The following is an 11676-nucleotide window of genomic DNA, read 5'->3' on the forward strand; positions in this document are numbered from 1 at the left end:
CTGATCCTTCAGATCAATTCAAGTCAATAGGACAAATGAGTAAAGTTCAAGCTAACGTGCAAGTATAAGCAAAGTAAGGACCTTACATGAGTTGTTTTAGTTAGCGTGTAGTATGTTTTTATACTGGTAAATCAATGTTGCCTTTATCTGAACACATTTCAAAAGAGTTTTACATTTCTCTATGCTTTATTTCTATTAATTCACTTGCTTTGAAGCACTTGACTTAGAAGAAGGAGAAAGCTATGAACTAGAGGTCTCTATTTGCTTATATGTGTTTTTTTTCTTATACACTTTGTAAATCAAAAGTAACTCCACAAGAAGTCAGTGGAGTTTACTGAGATGTGTAACCAGTTCAATAGTTTGAATGGGTGCCAGAACACTGTTTCTTTTCCAGTATGTAGCATAGTGCCCTCTGGTGAGTGTAGAATTTTATTCTGTAAATGTATTTTGCTCATTTTTTGTAATGCTTTACTCTTATGAAATTTAACTGGAAATTCAGTAGGGTTTACCAGTTAATTTAAAAAAAGAATGATATGCTGCTCAAAAGCCAGGCAATATTCTTAATTTTAATCACATCTTGAAATCAATTGCCACATGATTCCATGCAGGGTTTTTTTTTTGTTTTTTTGTTTTTTTTAATCTTTCTTTCTGTAGCTGTCGTGTATGTGAGAAGTCATTTAAACAATGCATTTACAGAGAGAGAGAGAGATGCTAGTTGCTGCTGCTGAACTTCTTAAAGATAGAGGTTTTGCTAATTTGCTGAATCAAATACAAGGGGGAGGGATTGAACTAGTTGGGAGGAAAAAGCTTTTGATTTGTAGTTTAAAATTTGAAAGGTCAGATTTGGGGGAGGGAGGGAATGGGGCTGGGGCTGAGACAAGCTGCCCGGGGGAGGCGGGATGCTGGCGCAGCAGCGCTGGGAGTGGGGGTTTTGCCCTGTTGCTGCTTGCCCCTTCTGCCCAGAGTGAGCTGTGCCTGCATCGTTATAAAATGAACAATTTTTTTTTCTATGAAAGACTCTTCCCCTGCAAATGAGAGAGAGGCCATGTGGTCTACTTATCCTTTTGTGTGACACTAGAATCAGTGCAATGGTTATGATGTGTTTGAAATTCAACCTGCTGGGTCTAAGTTAATGAAGTTTCTTTTAGTGCAGCCATTCTGTTCTGTGACACTAATACACAAGTACTGAATTTTGCTAGGTATAGATAGGAAATACAGAGGCACAGCTGGCAGAGTTTCAGAGAATTGTGCACATTTAAAAATAATTATTCATTCAAGTTAAGAGCTATCAGTGTGATTACTTGAGCTATATCTACCTGGTTTTATGCTATCAGTTGTTTTACAAGTTATCATACTGCACTTCAGATCTCTTTCTTCTTGCTCTATCAGGAACCTTGAAATTAATAGCTTGTAGTTCTCTTCTGAGCAGGAAACAGATAATTTGGAACAAACTGGTAAATGTTCTGTTGATTTTCCTGGGACTTTTTCACTTGCAAACAAAAATAGGCTGCCGCAGCATTTGAAAAATTAGAGAACAGCATTTCAGTTTCAGCTATTGTAAAAATCACTGATTTTTATTAAAACTCACGATTTAAGTCAGTAGCAAATTGAAGTGCTGCCGACACTTATAGCAGGCATAGTTGCATGATTTCGTTTAAATAAAAATGGGATTTTAGTATTTTTGACTGATAAACTAATTTATAGATGCCTCCACTTTGATTGTTTTTATGTGCACAGACATTGAAAGGAATTTCTTTTCTGTCCTAGCACAACTTCACCAGTTTGTATGAAACTACAAAACAAGTAGTGTAAAACATATCAGAAACTTGATTGCCTGAATCTGTCTCTTTCTCTGATACTTCCAGGTAAGTAGCAATCTAACAAATCAATTTGGACTCCAAGGGCCTGATTCTGATAACATTTATGCTATCTACTGACTTTTATTGGGGTTACATGTGACTTAGACCAACTTATGTAGGGAGAGACTCAACCTCCTCCATATGCTTCCTTGATAAAAGAAGGAGGGCAGCCCCTTTTATATTGGGGAACTGTTTGGTTTTAAAATGAAGGACAGTGAGATGTTTTCCACAAGCCTGGTGTGTTCAGCAGAATGTTATAGATAGTTTCATAGTTTCTAGGGTCAGAAGGGACCTGGGCAGATAATCTAGTCCGACCCTCTGCCATGGCAGGAAAGAGTACTGGGGGTCAAACGACCCCAGCAAGATGGTCATCTAACCTCCTCTTAAAAACCCCCAGGGTGGGAGCCTGCACCACCTCACCTGGAAGCTGGTTCCAGACCCTAGCCGCCCTGACCGTGAAGTAGCGCCTCCTGATGTCCAACTTAAACCTTCCCTCCGCCAGCTTGTGACAGTTATTCCTGGTCACTCCTGGCGGTGCTAGGGGGAACAGGGACTCCCCCAGTGCCTGTTGATCCCCCTTGACTAGTTTATAGTAGGCCACAAGATCCCCCCTCAGCCTTCTCTTCTGGAGGCTGAACAGGTTCAGGTCCCGTAACCTTTCCTCATAGGACCTGCCCTGCTGTCCCTTGATCATGCGAGTGGCCCTCTTCTGGACCCTCTCGAAGCTGTCCACATCCCTCTTAAAGTGCGGCTTCCAGAACTGGACGCAGTACTCCAGCTGCGGCCTGACCAGTGCCGCATAGAGGGGGAGGATCACCTCCTTGGTCCTGTTTGAAATGCATCTGTGGATGCACGACAAGGTACAGCTGGCCTTCCTAGCTGCCTCCCCACACTGCCGAGCCATGTTCATCTTGGAGTCAATAATGACTCCAAGATCCTTTTCCACCTCCGTGCTGACAAGAGGGGAGTTCCCCAGCCTGTAGGTATGGTGCCGGTTGTTCCTCCCCAGGTGCATCACCTTGCACTTGTCTGTGTTGAACCCCATCCTGTTCTCCTCCGCCCATCCTTGTAACCTGTCAAGGTCCGACTGTAGCCTGTTGCTCCCTTCTATTGTGCCCACATCCCCCCACATCTTGGTATCATCAGCAAATTTGAACAGGGTGCTTTGCACCCCCTCATCCAAATCACTGATGAAGATGTTTAACAGGGCGGGCCTGAGGACCGAGCCCTGCGGGACCCCACTGCCCACATCCTTCCAGGCCGAGAAGGACGCATCCACTACCACCCTCTGGGTGCGGCTCTCTAGCCAGTTGGCGACCCATTGGACTGTGTGGGTGTCTACGCCACAGTCCCCCAGTTTCCTAATGAGAACGGGGTGAGAGACAGTGTCGAAAGCCTTCTGGAAGTCCAGGAAGACTATATCCACTGCTACCCCTGCATCCAATGATTTAGTGACCTGATCGTAGAAGGCCACCAGGTTGGTCTGACATGACCTGCCGCTGATGAACCTGTGCTGGTTGCCCCTGAGCATGCATTTCCCTGCTGGCCCCTCCTGGATGTGTGCCAGAATAATTTTCTCGAACAGCTTGCCCAGGATCGAGGTAAGACTGACTGGCCTATAGTTTCCCGGGTCCTCCTTCCTCCCCTTTTTGAAGATGGGAACCACGCTGGCCCTCTTCCAGTCCTCCGGCACCTCTCCAGAGCACCACGAGTGCTTATGAAGACTGATGCACAGCATTTTTGATTTAAGTCATTAGGATACTTACGCTGTCCTTCACGTTCAGGGGAGGAAATTGTTCCTGTTTTTTTTTTTCAGGTGAGCTGCTTCTCTGAAGTTGACAATAATCAGCTCTGCTCTTTCAGTAATTTCAAGTCTGCATTTAGTGCAAGGAGTGCTTGAATTGGACTTCAGCTCTGAGCCAGTTCCCCTGATTATTCAAACCGTATCTGTCTTAAGATTATTCTAAAAACTTTACTGTATCCCAAATTCACCCATGAAAATAATATAAAAGGAAAGGGAAATATCAGTCATAATGGAGAAGGGAGGAGAAGCATTGAAAATAACAAAACTGGTCAATATGTATCCTGTGAAGAAATACCTTGACATAAAGGGGATTCTCTGGCTGTGTAGAGCTAACATTTGCCTCTCTGCTGCTCATAAAAATGTCTGCTCAGTGTGTAGTGGTAAACAAACAAACAAAAAAAGCCAATAAAAGCTTGTGTCATTTAAGAATAGAATGGGAAACATTATCCCACTGTATAAATCCAAGGTGGCCCACATCATGGATATTTTGTGCAGTTCTGGTTTCCATATTCTAAAAGTAGGTAGTGCAGCATTTCCCAAATGGTGTGCTGCAGCACACTGGTGTACTGTCAGACATGAACAGGTGTGCCGCAGAATTAGAAAAGTCACACAAATAAATGAAACATTATATTCTCCAAAATGCTGCGGCACACCTGTTCATGTCTGACGATACACACAGACTAAGCCCAATGTATCCTTTGACATTTCTAAGCCAATGACAGCTGATGGCAGGCAGGGTATAACGGGATGGATCAATCTAGACGTTCCCTGTCCATATACTCTCCTCGTTTCATTGAGAGATAAGTATAGGTCAGCTTCCATTTACTGTACAGTAAGAGTGTGCATGTGGGCAGTTGTTCCAGGGCAGCTGATATGCAGTAAATTGCAGCTCTTTTTACCTTGCAATAAATTCCAATTACTTGTTCTCATACCCATTCCCAAAGATCACCAATTCACTTCACAATACACTACAAATGTTCTCAGTTTTAAGTTCCAGAATGCCCATTGGACAATCTTCAGAAGTTCTTGTGGGAGCATCTAAAATTAGTCATTTTGAGGTCCTTATAACTAACTTCATAAACAACATCCCTTGGGGAGCAGGGGGCACAGTAGTAAAGAGGGAAGAAAAAGATGCTTAGTAAGTTTTGCTTTGAAGACTGCATTAGGAATTATATGCATCACCCTGCTGGAAAAAATAGCATTGGGGGTTTTGGGTTTTTTATGTTCTATCTTACCATTAATTAGTCAGGTTCAAAATACATTGACTTGTTCACAGAGGGTTATTATACATTGGCAGGTAAATAAAAAATTATCACATTGTGAGGAGTTGCTGCTGGCTTTACTCCTGTTCTTCATATCATTTTCCTACTGTATTACACACAATATCAGCACATACTCTCCCCTATCCTATATTATCTCGACCTATCTTATATTTAGCTTCCAAAAGAGATGTATTTTTATATCATTTTTTTTGCAATATAAGTACCTTGTCATTACTAAAATTGTAACCTGTTTCTCTCTAGAGAGAAAGATTATTGAATGTTTGCAAAAACATTTTAAAACAAAACGGTGATTTTTCAGGTTTTTCTCAACAGCCTAAAAGTTAAATTTTAATTTTTTTTAGCAAAAAATGCCCAATTATCATCAATCCCAAGGCAAGTATGCAAAGTAGGGGGGAAGGGAGAGGATATTGACAGGAGCCCCCTCTTTGTGCCCTCCGATACATAATTATAGCCTCTAGCATAAGCACTGCTTCCTCCTAGACCAGTGGTTTTCAACATTTTTAGATTGAAAGCACCCCTCAATAACTTTCCAAAGAGTCATAGAAAATTAGGGTTAGAAGGGAACTCAGGATGTCATCTAGTCCAACTAACCTCCTGCTCAAAGCAGGGCCATCTCCAACTAGATCATCCTAGCCAAGGCTTTGTCTAGCTCAATCTTAAAAACCTCCAAGGATGGAGAGTCTACAACCTCTCTGGGTAACCTTTTCCAGTATTTTACTACCTGCCTAGTCAGAATATTCTTCCTAATATCTAACCTAAACTTCCCTTGCTGTAGCTTGAGATGGTTGCTCCTTGTTCTGTCACCACTGAGAGCAGTCCAGCTCCATCCTCTTTGGAAGTACCCTTTCATAGATTCATGGATGTTAGGGTTGGAAGGGACCTAAGTAGCTCATTGAGACCGACACTCCCCTTACCCCCGGTAGGTGCTTGTCTAGTCTCCTCTTGAAGACCCCCAGGGTAGGGGAGAGCACCACCTCCCTTGGAAGCCCGTTTCAGATTTTGGCAACCCTTATTGTGAAGAAGTTCTTTCTAATGTTCAACCTAAATCTGCTCTCTGTCAATTTGTGGCCATTGTTTCTAGTTACTCCAGGGGGTGTCCAAGTAAATAGAGCATCTCCTATTCCCTGCTGCCCTCCCCTGATGAATTTATAGGCAGCCACAAGATCACCTCTCAGCCTTCTCTTGCGAAGGCTGAAGAGATCTAGGTCCCTCGGTCTCTCCTCATAGGGCCTTTCCTGCAGGCCTCTCTGAGCCATATGAGTGGCCCTTCTTTGAACTCTCTCAAGATACTCTGCATCCCTCTTGAAGTGTGTTGCCCAAAACTGGACACAGTACTGCCTGACCAGTGCTGCATAGAGGGGAAGCATCGCCTCCCTGGACCTGCTAATGCATGATAAAGTGTGGTTAGCCTTGTTGATCACTTAGTCACATTGGTGACTCGTGTTCATCTTGTAGTCAAGATCCCTTTCCGCTGCTGAGAAGGTCATCCCCCAGCCTGTAAGTGTTGGGGGTTCTTTTTGCCCAGGTGCAGCACTTTGTACTTGTTGTTGAACTGCATCCTATTTCATTCTGCCCATTTTTCCAACCTGTCTAGATCCACCTGGATCTGTTCCCTACCCTCTGTGTTAACTTTGCCTCTATAATTTGGTATCATCTGTGAACTTGGATAGGGTGCTCTCTATGCCCTCATCCAAGTCACTGATGAAGACATTGAATAGCACCAGTCCAAGAAGTGAACCTTGCGGGACTCCGCTGCTCACATCTTTCTAGGCTGATATCGACCCATCCACCACCACTCCCTGGGTGCAACCCCTATGCCAATTTGCCACCCACCTGACCATGTAATCTTCTGCATCACAGCCTGTCAATTTATTTACCAGAACAGAATGCGATACCGTATCAAAGGCCTTCTTAAAGCCTAGGTAGATGACGTCTACCTTGACTCCTGCGTCTAAGCATTTTGTGACCTGGTCATAAAAAGAAACAAGGTTAGTTAGGCAGGATCTACCTGCAATGGACCCATGTTGATTTCCTTTCAGCATTATTTCCTCTGCTGGGCTCCCACAAATGTGATCCTTAATGATTTTTTCCAGAGTTTTCCCAAGGATGGAGGTGAGAGTAACTGGCCTATAGTTTCCTAGTTCCTCCCTCCTCCCCTTCTTGAAAATAGGGACCACATTGGCCCTTTTCTAGTCCTCTGGGACATGACCGGAGCACAGCTGTGACACTGTGACCGGAGCAAAGCTCTGCTTTGACACTGGCCAATTCTTTCAGCACCCTTGGAATAAAGTTCATCCGGACCCGCTGATTTGAACACATCCAGCCCCTCCAAGTGCCCCTTCACTAAGCCTGCGCTAACAGTTGGTGGGCTGGTGTCCGTCCTGTATCTATCTACAATCCAATTGGGAGACTTGTCTTGGTCTGTGTCTAGGAACACAGGTGAAAAGAACTCACTGAAGAGCTCAGCTTTGTCCCTGTCCCCCCCTTGTCACCAATTGCCCTAGTTTGTCCTGTAGGGGTCCTATGCTATCCTGCGTCTTCCTTTTGCTCCCTATATACCTGAAGAAGGACTTTTTGTTGTCTTTAATTTTTGTCGCCAGCCTAAGTTCTAATCCTGCTTTGGCCTTCCTAACTGATTCCCTGCAAGTATGAGCCAGGGAGGTATACTTCTTGGTAGCTACACCCTGCTTCCACAACCTGTACCCCTCTTTCTTTACCTGGCTTTCCTGGACTTTGCTGTTCAGCCAAGAGAGCTTCTTGGCCCCTTTGCCCCCTTTTATGCGCAATGGGATTGTCTCCTTCTGTGCCTGTAGGATCGCTCCCTTGAGGAACGACCACCCTTCCTGGACCCCCATTTCACCAATGCTCTTGAGATTTAATGCCTCACTAATTTCCTGAGCACACTGAAGTTAGCCTTTCTGAAGTCTAGCACTTTAACCCTGCTGGTTAGTTTACCCACCCTTAGCTGGATAGTGAATTCAGTCAATCGATGGTCACTATCCCCTAGGTTACCTTGTACCTGCAGATTCCCCACCAGGTCATCCCCTGTAGCTAACACAAAGTCCAGCAAGGTGTTTCTCCTAGTGGGATTGTATACCTCCTGTGTTAGGTGGAGGTCCTGTAGGCAGGTTAAGAACCTACGTGAGGAGTTAGATTTGGCTGACTGCTCCTCCCAGCAGATGTCAGGGTAGTTTAGGTCATCCATGACAACCATACTTCTCGACTATATGGCCTCTGAGAGCTGTCTGGAGACTTCCAGATCTAGCTCATCCTCCTGGTGTGGTGGTCTATAGTAGACCCCCACTACCAATTTCCTTTCCTCCTGGCCCCCTTGTATCCTGACCCATAGCACCTCAGTTTGGCCCTCCTCTGATCCCATTTTGATTATAGAGGGTGTATTTTGTTCCTTAACATAGAGAACAACCTCCCCTGCCTTTTTCCCCCCACTATCCCATCTGTACAACATGTAACCCTCAATGCCTACTGCCCAGTTGTGAGTAGGGTCTCACCAGGTTTTAGTTAGTCCTACCAGGTCAAAGTTGTTGCTTGCAAGCAGGAGTGCTAGTTCCTCCTGTTTGTTTCCTATGCTCCTAGCATTAGTGTAGAGGCATTTAAGGCCCCCCTTGGTGCCCCCCTGTCCTGATGCCTGTTGAGCTCCTTAGTGCTTACTTGGACTGATCCAGTGCATTGGTCGTGGCTCACTGATCCTAGGTTCTCCTTATCCTCTGCGTTCCCGTCCCCCAATGAACCTAGTTTAAAGCCCTTTGGAAAAGATCAGCCAACCTGTAAGAGAACAGATTCTTAACTTTTAGAAGAGAGATGAAGACCATTTTATTCCAGGATGCCTCTCTCATGGAAGTGTGGATTGTGGCTGTAGAAGCTGAAACCCACATGATGGCACCAACTCTGGAGCCTCAGGTTGACTTCCCTGATGCAGGTGTCCTGATGGTGATGGCGACTGCTGACTGGAAGGATGGATGAGAAGACCACCTGTGCCCCTGACTTTGTAAGCCTGGCCCCCAGAGCCCTGTAGTCACTCACTTCCAGTTGAAGGTTGTTATTAAATACCCTACATCCTCCAGTCTTCTCTTCTCCATGCTAAATAAGCCAAGTTCCCCCAGCCTTCCCTTAGAAGTCATGTGCCCCAGCCCTCAAACCATTTTCATTGCCCTCCACTGGACTCTGTCTCCAATTTGTCCACAATTGGGGGCCCAAAATTGAACACAGTACTCCAGATGTGGCATTACCAGTACTGAATAGAGGGGAATAATCCCTTCATATTCCCTTCCCTTGACCTGCTGGCAACACTCCTACCAATGCAGCCGAGTATGCTGATAGCCTTCTTGGCAGCAGCAGCACAACTGCTGACTTATATTCAGCTTATTGTCAATTGTAACCCCCAGGTCCTTTTCTGCAGAGTTGCTGCCCAGCCAGTCAGCCCCTAGGCTTGTACTGGTGCATGGGATTGATCTGGCTTAAGTGCAGGACTTGGCACTTGTCCTTGTTGAACCTCATGAGATTCCTTTTGGCCCAATCTTTGAATTTGTTTAGGTCACTCTGAATCCTAGTCCTACCCGCCAGTGTATCTACTACATCCCAGTTTGGTGTCATCTGAAAACTTGCTGAGGGCACACTCTATGCCATCTTCCAGGTCATTGAGCAAAACCGGCCCCAGGACCAATCAACTCCTGGGGCATTCTAGTTGATACCAGCTACCAACTAGACATGAAGCCACTCATTGCTACTCTGAGCCCAGTGCTCCAGCCAGTTTTTCTATCCACCTTATAGTCCATTTATCCAGCCCATGCTTCCTTAGCTTGCCTGCGAGAATGTTGTGGGAGATTTGTATCAAAAGCTTTGCTAAAATCAAGGTATACCACATCCACTGATCTTCCCCCCGCCCTCCACCTGCACCCCCACACCCACAGAGCCAGTCATCTTGTCATAGAAGGCAACCAGGTTGGTCAGGCATGCCCTTGGTGAATCTATGCTGACTGTTCCTAATCACCTTCTTCTCCAAGTGCTTAGAAGTAGAGGCCTAGAGGATCTGCTCTATGATTTTTCCAGGGACTGAGGTAAGGCTGTAGTTCTCTAGATCCTCCTTTTTCCCCTTCCTTTAAATATAGACACTGTTTGCTTTTCTCCAGTCATTTAGGACCTCTCCTGATTGCCATGAGTTTTCAAAGACGATGGCCAGTGGCTCTGCAATCACATCAGCCAACTCCCTCAGCACCCTCAGGGGCATTCCATCTGGCCCCACGGACTTTTATATGTCCAGCTTTTCTAAATAGTCCCTAACCTGTTCTTTTGCCACTGTTGGCTGCTCCTCTCCTCTCCAAACTGCTGCCAGGGACAGTAGTCTGGGAGCTGACTTTGCCTGTGAAGTTTGAGGCAAAAAAGGCATTCAACACTTTAGGCTTTTCTGCATCTTCTGTCACAAGGATGTGACATTCAGTAAAGGACCCACACTTACACTGATCTTCCTCTTGTTACTGACATACTTGTAGAAACCCTTCTTGTTACCTTTTACATGTGTTGCTAGCTGCAACTCCAGTTGTGCTTTGGCCTTCCTGACTTCATCCCTGCATACCTGAACAATACTCTTATACTCCTCTGTACTTGTTTGTCTAGGTTTCCACTTATAAAGCTTCCTTTTTGTGATTTAATTTCCCAAAGAGTTCCATATTAAGCCAAGCTGGTTTTCTGCCATGCTTGCTAGTCTTCGTGCACATCAGGATGGTTTGTTCTTGCACTCTCAGTAAAGCTTCTTTAAAGCACACACAGCCTTCCTGGACTCCTCCCTGTCAGACTAGCTTCCCATGGGATCCTGCCCATGAGTTCCCTGAGCAAGTCAGTCTGTTTTTATGAAGTTCAGGGTCCTTACTCTGCTGCTCTCCATCTTTCCATTCCTCAGGATCCTGAACTCAATCATCTCATGGTCGTTGATGCTCAGGTTGCCATCTACTAATACGTTCCCCATCAATTCTTCCCTGTTTGTGAGCAGCAGGTCAAGAAGAGCCTCTAGTTGGCTGCTCCAGCACTTGCACCAGGAAGCTGTCCCCAGTACTCTCCAAAAACTTTCTGGATTGCCTGTGTGCTGCTGTATTGCTCTCCCAGCAGATATCAGGGTGATTGAAGTCCTCCATGAGAACCAGAGCCTGTGATTGAGGAAATTTCCACTAGCTGTTTGAAGAAAGCCTCATCAACCACTTCTTCTTGGTCTGGTGGTCTACAGCAGACTTCCACCACAACATCACCATTGTTGGTGTCTCCTTTGACCCCAACTCAGACACTCTCAACAGGCCTTTCTCCGGTTTCGCGGTGGAGCTCTGAGCAATCTTATGGCTCTTTTACATGAAGTGCAACTCCTCTTCCTCTTCTTCCCTGCCTGTCCTTCCTGAACAGTTTATACCCATCCATGGCAGTGCTCCAATCATGCAAGCTATCCCGCCAAGTCTCTGTTAGTATAGTTATGTCATAGTTCTGTGACTGTGCAAGGACTTCCAGTTCTTCCTGCTTGTTGGTCTGGCTCCATACATTCGTGTACGGGCACCTGAGGTAACAAATTGATTTCCCTGATTTCTCAGGAAGAATGAGAGCACCTCCCATGTTGCCCCCTCATGCTTGCTCTTCTTCCAGGTCATCCACTTCCCACTTACCTTAGGACCTTGGTTTCCATCCCTTGGCGAACCTAGTTTAAAGCCCTCCTCAGTCTGTGAAGATTCTCTTT

Source organism: Alligator sinensis, unplaced genomic scaffold (genome assembly GCF_000455745.1).
Source record: "Alligator sinensis unplaced genomic scaffold, ASM45574v1 scaffold242_1, whole genome shotgun sequence".
In the NCBI taxonomy this organism is placed as follows: domain Eukaryota; kingdom Metazoa; phylum Chordata; order Crocodylia; family Alligatoridae; genus Alligator; species Alligator sinensis.